The following is a 16,116-nucleotide window of genomic DNA, read 5'->3' on the forward strand; positions in this document are numbered from 1 at the left end:
GGGTGTCTGTATCACCAGCAACACAGCACTATATGCTTAAGAGTATCAGATGAACTGGTCTCTCTATTCTTGCTTGTTCTTTAGCACATACGTTTACAGCAGTCATCGTTGCTTGTTCAGATTTGTACATTAAATCTTTTCATATTGATAAACTCAGTGTGGGCATGTAAGCCCCGTACAGTTTTTGGTTATATAATTGTGTCACTCATCTGTTTTTTTTCCTGATCACTTTGCATTCTCACTGCAGGATAGCTACACAATGTGGGATGTGACTCCAGATCTCTTGTACAGCTAATCCTATAATTCCACCTTTATATGTGTGCCATCCTCCCTACTCCATTGCCAGCAGCAGTTCTGCTGAAGGCTGTTATCCGTTTTAGCTTTTCTCTCCTCAATGTCAGCCAGATAAGAACAGCTGCATCCTGGAGAGTACCTGGAGCAAGCACTGCAAGCCTTCTGATTCAGCAACTGCATTTTTCTCACCTGCATATACGAGTATATGGCAATGTATAAGATGAGATAGAGAATTCCCAGACCTCTGTATCACATCCATCTTCGTCAGTCTGCTGTGAAGAGCCAGATATTTCTTGTCAGGGTTTCAGATACTCCTGGTGAGAGCCCCAGGCACAGAACTGGCTGCATGCCATAACCCTGTTTGCAAAGAAGGGGAATTTTTAGACAGAAAAGACAGAAAAAGGCCAAAAATTGTGAAGACCCTTGCAAAACCTGAGGTGTTAGACAGCTCTGCATAGGATGTTCGTCCTCTAGGTATTCCAGGATGGAAATTCAAGAGAACTGTTTAGCAGTGAATCTAAAGGTACCTTCATGGCAAAATATTTTTGAGTAACTGGAGTATCAGTTCCCTGGAACATCGTTACTTCATTATTACTCTGCAAGAAGCTTATATGTAAAGAATTAATTTGGTAAATGACTGATGAAAAAGGGGTATGTGCTGCTCAGATAAAATTTAGATCTGATTTAGAGCAGAAACCATCTAAGGGGTTTATTCAGGTATTGGAAGGGAGCTCTGGAGATCATTCAGTCCAATCCTCCTGCTGAAGCAACTTCCCTAGAGTGGATTGCACAAGAAAGTGTCTGGGCAGTTTTTGAATATCCTGAGAGAAGGAGGCTTCACAACTTGTCTGGGCAGCTTGCTCCAGTGTTCTATCACTCCCAAAGTAAAGAAATTTTACCTCACGTTCATATGGAACTTCCAGTTTTCCATCCAGTTTGTGCCCATTTCCCCTTGTCCTGTCACTGGGCACCACTAGAAAAACCCTGGACCATCCACTTCATTCCTGCCCATTAGATACTTACAAACACTGATAAGACCCTGTCTCAGTCTTCTCTTTTCCAGGCTGAACAGCTACCAGCAGTGGAGACTTAGGGCAAAGAGTGGTGTATTTAGAAGTACTGTACTTATATTTCTGATTATATTGCACAGTCAGGTGACCTTCAGTGACTGAAGCAATACATGTAACATTATTTAAAGAATATTTTTATAATCAACTTCCAGTACCTATAGATCAAATTAGAAGATTCTGAAAGAAACTAAATCCTGAATTTAAGACTTTGCTCTGCAAGGGATAACAGCAAAATTTCATTTGTTAAACTGAGGTTAATCTCCACTGTACTTTTTTCTTAGGGACCAACATTTTTTCTTTTGTTGTTGTTCTTAGACCTGCAGATTAGGTGGTATTTATTTGTCTGCATGGCCCTGGCTAGGAACATGGACTTCTCTGTAAGCAAATTAGTGTAACCAGAAACTTCAGCTGTGGAATCAACCAATAAAGAAACTAGTAAGTGAAGCATAGAACTGAGGGCTTAGGTAAAAACATCTGGGCCAGGTTTTCAACAGAGCCTGTTTTAGGGACTGATAAGCCTAATTAGCTTATTTACCACTGGAGTTCATGTCTGTCAGTGTTTGTCCACTTGCTCCTGTAACAGAATGTCTGCATTTCAGCTCAATTTTTGTTCACCTGTTTTTAAAAGGCTGTTCTTGGGCTTTCATTGTCTTTCTAGGGAATTAATAGGTGATGAGATCCACTTGATTCTCGGTGGAGCACTTCCTACCAGGTCTGGTCATTCATGTTTTCCTGTCTAGCACAGGAACAAAGTGGTTCAAGATGTGTGTAGTGAGCAACACTGGCAAATATTGGTGGTAGGTGGATGGTTAGACTAGACAGTCTTGGTGGTCTTTTCCCACCTTGATGATTCTAAGACAGTCTATTAGTACAGAAGAGGTGAGGAGAGAGAAAGGTTTCCTAGCAGGAACACAGTCCTATCTTTGCTTTCTTTAGTGTTCTGTGGAATTTTGCATATAAAGGCAATCAAATCAGACCCATGTATTTTTTTTGTGCATGAAATAAGGAAGGCAATGAGCTACAAGAGATGCTGCTGAAGTTCTGAGCTGTTGAGTCAGGATTTCTGCATAGGTTATTTGCTGCTAGTTTGTTCTGTGATGGAGATTTTTGCAGAGATTTGGAAGTTATCAGTGGTTGAGCTGCTTTAAGTAACCTTGGTGAAACATGATGCATTTTTTTGGAGTGCAGCTGTTTCATATCACAGTCTATACTATTCTGTTATTGTTCTAGGCTTCTTGTTCTCTCCCATTTAAAAACAACTACCTCTAACTCTGTGTGGCAGAAGATGTGCCTGGTTCTTTAAGTCATGATACCACAGTGAATCTATTTCTTACATTACACGGCTATGTAAATTCATTCCTTTTCCTGCTCTTGATCTTTATTTTATACTTTACTGTTACTCTGTTGTCACTCTAAATATCTTACTTACCCTTCTGCATGCAAAGCTAATACTGCCTCTGATAAGATTTTTGGCTATAAAATATTTTCTGTTTGCACAATTGGAGCTGTCAGCTTTAGGCAAAGTTCTGAGTGAGGGGTTATGCAGTTTTGTACAGAGGTGTCACCAATGCTTTATCCTGTAGGGTTTTCTGGCTAGCAGGGGCTGTGAGTCAGACTTTGATGGGAGCATGGGTCCATGTGTCAGGCTTTTCTTGATTTTATTTGTTGAGACATCTCCAGGGGTGCTATCTGGAAATGGTCAATGTTCTGGAGTGGAGAAAAAAAAGATGGACAAGATGTTCAGATATGCTGAGCCACTCCCATCCTGTAGTATCCATAGGAATAGCTGAGGTACTGTACATTTGATTTTAAAGTAGTATTTGGCCTTTCCAACTGAATAAATAGCTCTGTGGTAGATATGACAAAACACAAAGCTGTGACAGCCTGAGTAATAAATGTCTTTAGGGAAGAGAAAAGGAAATTGTGTATTTTTGCAAGATCATACCAACTATACATATGTTTCAGAGATAACTGTATATATTATATATGTAATGTTTTAAATACACTTGACTCTTTCCTCCTTTGAAGCCTTATAAGTAGCCAATTTAATTAACTGAGCTTGATCTCACAGATTTCACTATGAGCAAATTCTATTCATCTAAAAGGTCAAGAGTAGTGTCTCAGTATATATTAGCAACAATTCTCTTACGTATAATTTAATTATCCACATTTAAGTAGATGTTGTTTGAAATTAATAGACGCTATTTGTTACCATCCACAGGTGACCACTGAACCTTACCACATACAGAACTATTTATTATTTAACAAAATGTAAAACCATAAAGTAACTTATTAAATATCTCTGCACTCCAATGTTTAAATATTTGATTACTGAAGAAGTCCAGTGCTTTTCTTAAAATCTCACAGATGAACGAAAGAAAGTTAAAAGGTCTACTTTCTCCTCCAGAGATGCTTCTAGCACTCATTAGCACTAATAGGAAGGATATGTAAACACTGACTTGAATGTCCCCATCTCCCGGATAAGAGGAAATAATACACAGAATGTCACTGACTTTGATCTTTGCTCCTCCCCAGAAACAGTGTGTGTTTGAATTTTGTTTTGATCTGAGGAAGCCTGGTCTATTAGCTAATCCCAGTTTAGCCTTTTCAAGATCTTTTACAAATCTATTATGTGTAATGTCTTCTGGAAAATGAAACACTAAGTTCTAAAAGTGCGTTAAAAAAACTGACTCAAGCTCACTCAGGTTCCACTGCAATCTCAATTTTGATGTACCTGGTATTATACGGAAATCCAGGAAGGCCAGAACACTTTGTCTTACTGTTATTTCTTTGTCTTCTCCATCCTCCTTTTCCTCTATGTGTGCTGACTGCAAGCCTGCTGTCATTCATGTTCTGTCTATTGCAATGTATTTTTGAGATAATCTGGAATGTTCACAACAGGGCCATACATCACTCATCACATCATCTGAAAATGAGGGATGTCTAAGAGGGTTTATTTCTCCATGAAAGAGCTGGGAGGAAGGCTTCCTTTTTACAGAAAGTGTGATCGGTACACTGTGTGTTATCATGGTCATAATGTGCACTTCTGTGTACAGATTTTCTTTGCGGGTGCAATTGTGGACTATCAAAACCAGTGTTTAAATAGTCTACCTTCCTCGATGAGCAGGAGAGAGCTGCATTTTGAATAATGTAAGAAGTGGGATTTAAGCCATGTTTTCACATCGCTTTTTCAGACACGCCTCCTCTGATGGTGCTGACAGAACTGTTGTTTAGTTCCCATTTTGTAATTAAACTAATTTTATTTCTTGAATTGGTGATAGGCAATATGTAACTTTACAGTACAGTTCACATGCATTGAGCCCAGAGAGATGGAAAGGGAAAGAACTCAGGAAATATTTGGGAGCAGAGTTGTTCAGTCTTAATAGATACATGGTAATGTGTATAAAAGTAGTACAGAGGTGAAATAGGTTGCTGTGTATCTTTATTTGCACGTTCTCTTTGTTAATCTTCTCATGCAATAACTGAATGAGATAAAGTATGTTGCAAATTAATAAAGCAACAGGTAGAGAAAGCAAAATGAATATGCGTGTGCTAGAAAGGAAATGAAGGACTATGTGATGCTGAGATATGCTGAATATTAATTAATTCTATCTAATGTCTATTTTGTAGAGTACGTAACTAGTATCATGAAATTTACTGATCGCCTGGGATTGCCTTGTACGTATATTTTTGCCGCCAGTCTTCAATTTACTTCATTTACTCAGCTAAGAAGTACAAATTCTTTTTCATAAATGGGATGGATTGCATAAACAGTACGGGTGGAAAGTGAGTTAGCATACAACAGAATTACTTCAAGATGTATAATGTCATTCAGTCTGTTTTTTTTTTTTAATTATTATTCTGTCATAAGAACTCTGTATTATGGAAATGACCATATATGTACAAGGGCTGCTCTTAAAGTAATGCTTCCTATTTTATGATGTTAACTTAGAGTGTCAGAGGTGGATGGATGTTGGTGGTATGGCAGTAGAGGTTGAACCTTCCCAACCACATTCCATTATGTGTTGTTGCTGTGTGACAGATGGCAGCAGAGGGGGCAGTCTGACACATTGGCGTCTGACATGGATGTGCGGATGAAACAAAGGTGTGTCACTGAATTCTACCATGTGGGAAAAAGATGTTTCGTCCTTTTAGAAATTATACAGTTAAGCAGCATCATAAGAGTAGATCTTTCTGAGATTTTGCTTTAGTAACTGACACTCTGGGGTTCACTGTCTGCTGTGTCTTCTGGCTGAATTGTTGGTTTGAGTTAATGATGACTGAGTCAGAAAATTAAAATCTTGTGTTGTTTAGAACAGGAACTAGATTTGCCTTTGTAGCAGGAGCTGTGTTAACAAGCTACAGATGAGGAGTTAATGAGTGCTTTTTAATAAGCAGATGGGTTGGGGAGTGGTTGTACAGGAAGCAAAGAGAGCCCGAGGAAGATGGATACTGGAACAGCTGTGCCTGACTGGATTGCTAGTATGGTTTGGGATGGAGTAATTTATTGGCACAGAAGCTTTTTTGGATATTTTATTGAAATCTTATAACTGGTTTTCATGTTGTAATAAGTATAATTTGGGGATCTGTTTAGAAAGGTATGATAAAATATTTTTTAAGCTAGAAAATTTCTCAGTGGAAAGACCAAGGATTAACTGAGCTTAGAGAATGAGCAAGTCTTAAAATTGAAACAATGCATCTAATTTTAATAGAACTTTATTGTCCAGAGAATTAGAGTAAAACAGATTTTAATAAGAATTTCTGCTGAAGAGAGCAGGGATGGAGAATTCTTATTTTCTCTTGAAAGAGGAATCAAAATATAGGACTTTGGACCTGTAAGAAAGTACCTCCTTTCCTTTAACTAATGTCCTCTACCTGAAACTGGTGTGCATGACCATTTCATGTATATAGCCATGTAACTAAGAAATGAGTGTCATTTTGAAGTCTGAGTAGGATCTCTGGTTTATGTTGGATGGTAGAAGGTTTTAATTGCTCTGCCTGTCCTCATGTTAGAGCTCAGAAAAATGGTAGTACAGATCTAACACTAAGAAGTCATCAAATGGAGATAATCTACTCTTCAGATACAAACAGTCTCTATAAATGATTTTTCCTTGATAATTTTAATAATTACTTTCTTACCCCATGGGGAGAAAGCATCACTAATGTAGGTAAAGTACTTGGTAGGGTTCCATAATAGTCTGTAGGAACCGTTAAGAGAATTGCCCAGGAAAAAAAAAAAAAAAAAAGGCTAGAAAGATTATTAAAAGGTACTTACTGAAGTGTGATTCTTCTTGAGGCACTTGCAAGCAGCTCAGTCTAGCTTCTTGCTGAGGTGGGAGGAAACTGGCTATTTCTAACTCATGCATATTTGAGAGTAAGCATGCTCCCTGGGCGGAGTACAAGGAAAATTTTTCTCTTTTTATTTGCAGAAAAATATGGTGTTTATGTTGTTTGTTTGTCTTTATTTCTCTCTTTCTTTTTTTTCCTTCTGGGAGGAAAGGAGGAACTGTGCAGGTGAAAATAAAAGACAACTATGTCTTTCAGTAGCGTCATGGGTTTATGCTGAGGAGAAAATGTAAAATCTTTATTCACAGCAATTATTTAAACTAATAAGACAAATTATACTTTAAGGGAGTTTCTACCAAAGTATTCATAACTTCCAAGCTTTTTGGATTGATGTCACCTTGTGACTTATTTGGCCACCATAGGTGATGGAGTGAAGCATGGAAAATAAGTCTGTATTTCATGATAAATCTTTCCAGGCAGAGAAAGATTCCTTGAGTAAGTTTTTAACTCCACTATTATTGTAGCAAAATGCACTGTGAGTTACTTCTCTGTTACTTTCTCCTTAATTCAGTACTGGACAATCCTTTTACTAAACTTACGCTGTTGTATGGCACCAAGTATTTTTTGTTGTTGTTGTTGTTTACTTAACAGGTTCGTGAGATTGTCCTGAGTAAGTCCAGCATGTTAGAACAGGATATGGTTCTGACAGACTGAAACTGGCACTTTCAGTCTCCCATAGAGTGAATTATTCTGAAAACCATGGCTCTTAGTGAAAAACAAGTTTGATTTCTTTAAGACTATGGGACAACTTCTCTCAGACAATGTAAAACAAATAATGAGAAATTCATATTCTGCTGTGGAGAAACGTTTCATGTGAATGGATGCTTAGAATCACAGGGATTAAAAATTCAGGATACCATCTCTGTAAACTGTAATTTGGAGAGCTGTGAGCTGTGTTTTGTAATCAGTGAAATTACAGGCGCACAATTGCTGTTTTCTTTATTAAGCTCATATTTCAATGTACTGTTGCAAATCCATCTTGCTCTCCAAATAATGTCAAGAACTCAACCAGCCCATCAACACTCATCAGAGCAGTATTCAAGCTCAGTACTCTCAGAGTCCTGTTAGGTTTGTTTAGAATGACATGAGAACAAGAGACATGTTGTGTGAGGTTATATGTTGCAAGGGTGTGGGGAGGTAGTCCATGCACTTCCAGTATGACAAGTGCATATCATCAGCAGAAGTCACAGAAAAAGATGGTATAGAAATTACTAGTGTCCAGTGATTATAAATTTAAACTATCATGGCAGGACATGCTAGTACAGTTACTTTCAGCTAGGCTACAGATGTACATCTTTGTCCAAAATAGTACATTTGTCTTCATGGCACAGGTGGGGAAAGTGCTTTAATCTTCTGAAATCAGTACCAGCTTAATTGGCTTAAACCTTCTGTTGTGTACTCAACAACATATTGGACAAAAAAGTTATTGCATCTGACCAACCATAAGACTTCTGTTGCCTTTTAAAAACTGTCTGCTAATCATTGTGTGGTTGTGCTCCATAATTCACCAAAGTAAACTTAGCAGTCACTGGCACTTTGAACAGTTGAAATAAACCAGCAGACTCAACCTGATGTAAATTAGAAAGCTGTTGCTCAACTACCAAAACTGGAAATAATGCCTTTTAGTTGCTCCAGATACATCTGAAAGAACATTTCTGTTCACATCCTGAGAAATTGCACTCCTAATAAACCTTCTTACAGGAAAATGTCTATGTAGACCAAACCTTAACGTTCAGCAGAAAGTGTTCTTTGGACTTCTTGCAGAAGTATGTCTCTGCAGGCATTGCTGAAGGTGATCTGAAGGAGCAGAGGAAGATCAGTGAGGGTTTGTAAACACTGTCACAGGCAATCCTTTGCTATTGTTCTAGGATGAGGTCTGGCACTTCTGCAAACTTGTTTTACTATGTGCTGAGTTGAGCAACCAGTAAATAAGGCATTTAAGATTAATGAATGCTTCTAAATACTTAGCGGTTTGTATCCTCTGGAAAGACTACAAGGCCTGCCATAATCTGCTTCAGGATGCCTGGCATATGCAACATTTGTAGTATTTCCTAAGAATGATGCACACGGACAATTTGGACTGATGCTGCTTTTTACCTAGTGCATGCGTGATTCAATTTTGTTAACTGCCATCTTCTTAAAATGCTTTTGAAATCCTGATCTACAGTAGTCAGTGTTTTCAATATCTTCCACATACGTTAGTCTCACTAGATTGGTACTTTAAATTTCCAAATGGGAACTTCCCTTCATATGGAAGCTAAATTAGGAGTTGAGGCCCAGGAACACGCCATTTCTATTTACATACAGCTCTCCCACCTGAGAAATACTAACGTTCACAAGAATATCTTGGAAGTGCTCCTTACTGCACCCACTGGGAGAATGGTTAATTGAGACTGAATCAGCAGTGAGTTCTTCTGCTATCACTCTTCACTTTAGAAGACTCATTTTAACAGGATGGTGGCTTAATTCCACGTGTAGTTGAAATCTAAGGTAAAGATAGAGACATTAATTACGCTACAGGTTCAAGGAACCCTAGGAAAGACCCCGGAAAGTTTGCAAACTTCACTGTATTCCCCCATTCAACTCTAAATATCCATTTACCCTTTATAAAAAAAAGTTTCAATTATGATGCAAAAAAAAAAGTAAATTTTTGCAGCATTAGATAGCATTTATCAGCTGGTGCACAGTTGGGGAGCTTGTAGCTTTTGAATGGCAGTGATAGTAATACGTAGAGTTGCATCAAGCAGCTCACCGAACGACTGTTAAGATATAAGTGCATAGTTTGATGCAAAGGGAAGAGGGGAATGCAGATGTTAGTAAAAGAAAGGATAGGCTTGTTGCCTTATCAGCTCTTGCATTGCTGAGTAGCAGTGGCTTGCTTTTGCAGAATATTCATTTGAAAAATGTCCTAGAATTTAGCTCTACTCTCCTAGGCTGCCACTTGGCTTTTCCAAGGCTTTCTAAGCTTGGCCTACATGAATTAAACCTGATCTGGTTTATGCTTCATTTCATAATTATGTACTTTAAAGTTCAGATTTTCTGCGTTGAAATGTTTCCAATTTTTCTTGTCTATTTTCATGAACTTTTTCATATGGTATTTTCAGATGGTACAATGTGGATATATTAAATTACATTTTTGATTGTAGTTAGAAGTGCTTTAAAATATTAGTATGTCGCTCATGGTAGTTTCTTTGTGGTCATGAAAAACACCTCTGCTTTGACTGTGTGCCTGTGGAATCTTGTTTGTTTGATCTTGAGTATGTTCCTACGAGCAAGTGGTAGTGTTGAATGCTAACAAGGCTGTGGCCTAGTTTAATGTCCTTCGTTAGCATAAGCAAATTCTCAGATACCTGAATCTCTTGTGTAGTGCATATACAGTAATTCATTGGCATATGCATATAATATGATCTTTGGCTGCCTGCCTTTGTCGAGATGGAGATAATTCAAGTGTGTTCAGTGTTTTAGGTAGAGATGCAAATGGAATGACTTTCTACCAAAAACATTAGTGATAGCAATATCAGAAAATGTGCTCAGTAGAAAAAGGTTATTGTGAAGTATCTATTTTCTCATCACTTAAAACAATTTGTGGAATGGAGAACATGTGATGCAATCAGAGATTTTAATCTTGAGATGATCACTCAAGTTATATACTATAAATCAGTTAATTTTTTTTTATTCCAGTAGAAAATGTTGAAACAGTGATTGATTGAGAGCTGGAACAAGACAATTCAGATTGCATGCCAAATATAAAATATATAAGGGGAAGTTATTAGGAGCTCTGGGGTATGGTGGATTCTCCATTGATATTTCCAAAACAAGTCTGAAAATCTTGTTTTAAACACATACATGGTCTGTGTTTACTTGTGGTTTTTATTTTTTATTTTTTGTTTCCCCTTCTTTGCTCCCAGTTCTTGTATTACCCAAAGGCTTGAAATTAATAACAGTCTATTCAAAAACATGGGAGAAGCCTTGGTTAATTAAATGAAAATCATGAAGCTTGTAAGTATGGCTGATTCCCCTCCATTGTCTTCAGATCTACAAAAAAAATGGAGAAATTTAAAATGGAAATATAAACCTGCTTGCTGAACACAGCACGTTACCATTGAAAGGAAAAATGAAATGACTCAAAATATGTCATCACTCAAGTTAAAATGGCTGTTATTTGTTTTTAAGTTGCTTCCCTCGTGTTAGCATACTCTGAGGTGCAAAAAAGGCATGGTATGAAATAGCACTTAAGTTGATCAATTTGAATAGTACTTTCTCACTCATTAGCACAGCTTATTTGTAAGCTCACTAGATAAGCAGATGTATTGGTATTCTCCTATCATTATGGTTTTATTGCAATAGTTATGCTAATATAGCTCATGTGAACACACTCTTCTGAATTATGAATTCTGAAACCTTCCCAAAGGGAAAGTCTAGCCACGTTAGTAATTTGAGATGGGTGATTATGCCCATTTCATTTTGAAGGTAAAATGTGTAATAAGTTTGCAATATTCTCTGTTTTACTGGACATCCTCATAATTTCAGCAAATATATTTTTTCCAAGCAAAACATGGAGAACTCTTCTAATTTGTCTAGCGTTTCCAGGCATTTATTCAAATCTGATATTCCATGCTGTGTTGGAGCTAATGCAAGGAGGCAGGTCACCACCAGCACAATAATCTAATATAACCTAGGCAGTTTACTTTTGATGTGCATATGCTACATCATCAGATATTAGGATCAGAAATCCCAGCCTGGGTAATGCTGTTTAAAAACAGACAAATAAACAAACAAACAAAAAAAACCCCACAAATGATTAGATTAAGTCTTCTGCAGACGGCTGATGAGGGGTATATTTCTGTACAGGGAATGGGAAGGAGGTATTATAAGATTCATGGTGTTCAATGCATTCAGAGATCCTCTGCAGAATGATTCTCTACACCATTTTGATCAGTAAATCTTGTATTAAAGGGTGAGAGTTCTGCATCCAGATGTAATCTCTAGATAGAGGGTGTGTTAGGGATACATTCAAGTTAACTTTAAAATGAAGACATACTTCTAATCTGTTGTTATTCTAATAATAATAATAGAAAGGCTAATGAAAAGAGAATGAAATGCACTTCTGGCTTATTCCATTGCAGTTCCCCAGTGGACTGCTTTTTGACTTGAGATGTAAGCAGTATGATCTGCTGACCAACAGCAGATATGATGATAATGATGATGATAGGGACATGTGGCCAGTAGAGATCCTGGCCTGTGAACTAATTTCACATAAGCTGCCATAAAATAGATGTTATTTATTTCTGTAATTCATATCAGTGATCAATCTGAAATAGTTATCTGAAGAGAAAAATCTTCTTAAATCTTTACCAACGTCTTGAGAACCAAGGTGACCCCTAGTAAAATGGGTTTTAGCTGCTTTTAAGTTTTATGTATGTTTTTTTTTTTCCTATGGACTTCCTCATTTTCAATGGTATCAACATTCTTGACAAAATAATTGTTAGTAATTGTTGTACCAGTGTCAGTTTTAATAAGCCATTCAAGTAAAAAAATACTTTACAGATCCAGCTATTACCTATGTGTCACCAGATAAAACTTACACATTCGTCAGCACCTGGCTCTTAAAGCTAGTAGTTGTATTTTTCTTCCATGCTATATATGTTTTTTTTCTTGTTAATAATAGAGCTGTCATTTCTAATAAAATATGAAACAACCATCTGGGGAAATAACACTGATGATAGCTAGAGCAGGCTGAAACACTAGACTGAGTGAACACAAATGCTCAATAGCTTGGAATATAATTCTGTCATTAAACGGAACCTGCAGAAGGACTAGGACTGGATGCTTGGGGGCAAAGCTGTTTAATGCTTAGGAGACTGATTCAGTTTCTGCTGGGACTCTCCAGGTCGCTGAAGTCAGGTCAGACTTCTGAGATTTGAAGGGGGTCCTATAATAAAGAAGTTGCTGTCAAAAATCGGACAGCATTTGTCTGTAGGGGGAGATCCTGTAGAGGCAGGAAAGACCAAAATCTTTTGTCAGCTTCCCCGCCAGAAGATTCCCTTTACTTGTCTCCTATCTTATTGAAGAAATGGATATCCCATCAGAAAATGTGCACACAAAGGGATCACAGGGAGCTCTACAGATCTTGTTTTTCATCTGATGTTAGCAACCAGAATCGAAGGCAGAAGGAACGGTGCTTAATACAAACATGACCTGTGTAGTAAAGATTTCTTTCCCACATAGACCTGGGAAGTGTATTTTCTCTCTACTTCAGTCCTCTTTAATAAAGTTTGTCAAGTAATTCAGAATATATGATGTCAGCCACCTGGCAAAATTTCTCCTCTCTGTTCTTGTTTCCTCTGTTCCAGAAATGGAAATTAAGACATTTCTGTTCAATCTTTACAAAATATTAGAATTCTGGATGGAGAATACATTGCAAGACTTTAGTATCACTGTTATTGTAAGTAATATTGTTTCCTTGGCCCAAACACTGAAAACAAATACAAGGAGGGCAGAACCAGTGGGGAGGATCCAAGTGGATAAGAAAAGTAAAGCTGCCTATTTAAATGATAATTATGCTCTTCTCATCCTCCAAATAACAGCTAGAATGTCTGTGTTTTTCTCATTGAGCAGTCTGGTTGGCTAATGGACGATGTCTATTTGCAGTTAAAGCTATTGCAATGTTGACAATTAAGCATATACGTGGAACAGGATAATCAGTGTGAATGCAGTTTTATCACCAGTGTTAATTATCTAATATTTTCCAGCTTACAATAATGTGAAAATTCCTTAGGCATAAATGAAAATGAACCTATCAATTACAATTTTTCTCAAGATAATAGCTGACAGAACATTTGCCTTCCCACAAAAAAAATGGATGCAAGAGAAAAATTAACAAAATTAACAGCTTATTTGTTCAGGCTTTATAGTATATAAGCGTAGCCATATATTACATTATGCACATTCTCATTTCCTCATGGTGACTGGAATTACTCATAAAAATCTTTCTTTATAAGAGGTTTGTAAGTGCAGCCTCTTCTAATATTTCAAAAAACAAACAAACAAAAAAACACCCAACAACACAAAACAAAAAACACTTCTAAAAGCAGTGGAACAAACCTTAAATATAGGTTGTGAATGAGAGCAAAATTGATCTAAAAGCTATTGTTTACTCTAATAATTCTCACAGATTCTCTACATCAGTACTTAAGAGAGTCTGCACTGCTTTGTGTAGAAATAAGGCAAATACTGTCTGGCTTTTCTCCTTTATATTCCTGAACAACTTGCCCTTTTCATTTTATTTCTTGCAGTAGAGAACTAATCTCAGTTATAGTCATTCCAATCAGATATTCTCAAATGACCTTTAAATACTGGGGTGTCCCTGGAGATTATTTGTTAACCTCCATCTTGAATAAGCAACTTAAGTTAACAGGGTGTGAGGGAAACCATGAATACACAATAATTTTCAGGAAAAATAGTCTTCATAGTCTTATGAACCCTGTGATTAATTTTCATTTTGAAGTTTATATTCAAATGAAAACTCTAAACTACTCTCTTTTAAATAAACAAAGCCAAAGTAGCAATTATTCTTAAAACGCCTTCCAGAAACCAGGTGACATGTGGCTGTGGGCTTGCTGGGCTTCCAAAGGGAAGCAAGCATTGGACGTCTATCTTCTGTTTGCATGGAACAAATGTTTGGTTTTAAATGCTGTATTCACTGTTAATATTCTGCAAGCATTTAGACTTCTTGTGCAAACTGCACTACATGGGCTTGCTCTCAACAAAAGCCCTAAGCAGTGAGCCCTTTCTACTCCTGAAACTGATTTTTAGATACCTCTTAGATACCTTATTAGCACAACAGTGCTAATATGGAACGCTAATTGATGGTTTATATATTGATAAACTACTGTTCTTTCTGTTTAGTTTCGTTAGAACCCTCAGAATTATTTTTGTCATCACTGACCAAACAACATTATGAGATGTGTCCAGAAAAAGCAGTTTTGCTTTTCGTAGACTTCTTGACTATCTCTAGACATGTAAACTTTTGATAAACTCAGTTTCTATATTCTTTTTGAAACAGCTGTTCTTTCCTACATGACCTTTCCATTTGAGGAGCTCTCACAGCCTGTTGGAGCTGCTCATGATACTTGTCATGTTTCCTTTCTTTCCTTTGTTTTTAATGCGAGTTATTAAAGTGTAGATAACACATTTTTTCTGATGAATCCAACAGACAGTATAGGATGCATGCATTGAGGTCTGTGCTGTGCAGTCATGCTGATGTGTATGCTAAGCATCTGTGTTCTAGGTCTCAGCTTCGCTTGAGAAGCTCTAATTTTCACATTTGTTTGAAATTGCAGATTTTCCTGCTCTGTATGCAGCATGCATCTACCACATAGATGCTTGCTATCTTCTCTGAAAAATGTTATTGAATCTTGTGTCACTGTGTGATATGTTAAGTGTCTTAAATATCTGAAATATCTTCTATTTCAGAAGAGAAGGTTGTAATTAAACAAAACACAAAACATGGAAGAAGAAAAAAAAAGGCTATTTTCTCTGTTTTTGTGATAATTCTCATCGGGCTTCATTTATGACTGATATGGAAATTCCAGGGCCCTTCTATGTGTTTATAGAACCGAGATCTTTATTATATCTGATACCTGTAGCAAAGCGAGTTAAAGTGACTTCCAGCTATTGACCGTTCACACCAACTGTTGGTCATCATGCCACTTTTTTTGCCTGTGACAAACGTAAGTAGTTGTATTTGCTATGTTCATTTTCTGAGGCCCTTGAAGGTTTGGAGTATGAGCTTAGTTGGCAGAGCAGGCTGAACACACAGTGTTTCTTCTATAGCCATAGAGTGTACTTTTTATTTTTGGCAACTGTGAAAACCTGTTTTTGGAAGTAAATTCTGCAGAAAGGTGTCCCTGTCCGTGGCAGGGGAGTTGGAATTAGATAATCTTGGTTTCATTCCAATTCAAACCATTCTATGATTTTATTAAAATATTGTTTTAATGTTGACTTTATACTGTTGAAAATGTTTTCTTTTCCTGCTCAGTATGAAGAAATCTTTATCTATACCCTGCCTTTCTCCAAAATGATTTTTGTCTAACACATTCTGTACTCAACTTATCCTGTGAAGAAATATTAATTAACTAATCAACTTGTTATTGTTCTTCATTTGCATATCCAGAATCCCATTTATGCTTTGAACGTCTAGGTTCTCAAACTGATTGATGGTTTTTGAGTTCATAAGTGCAGCAACTTCATGCTCAATGGCCAGAATAGTAGCTTTGTAGAGATCTGTATGTTGTCAGCACAGCAAGCAAAATAGAAGTGGAGGTGGGTTTGAAGGAATGAATAATAATCTTTGCTGAAGTACATTCATTTCTGTGAGTTGTGGAAGGTGAGCCACAGCAAAGTA

At 37.1% G+C, this 16,116-nt stretch overlaps 1 protein-coding gene across 1 annotated transcript in view; it reads left to right on the forward strand.

Moving 5' to 3' along the window:
* The window catches only part of SEMA6D (semaphorin 6D), a 604,413-nt gene that overhangs the window by 85,114 nt on the left and 503,183 nt on the right, over positions 1-16,116 (forward strand). The window contains exon 3 of the mRNA XM_046899132.1: positions 4,995-5,042. The gene's annotated coding sequence lies outside the window, so the exon portion shown is untranslated. The remainder of the gene's footprint in view (positions 1-4,994; positions 5,043-16,116) is intronic.

Source organism: Gallus gallus, chromosome 10 (assembly GCF_016699485.2).
Source record: "Gallus gallus isolate bGalGal1 chromosome 10, bGalGal1.mat.broiler.GRCg7b, whole genome shotgun sequence".
Taxonomy (NCBI): Eukaryota; Metazoa; Chordata; class Aves; order Galliformes; family Phasianidae; genus Gallus; species Gallus gallus.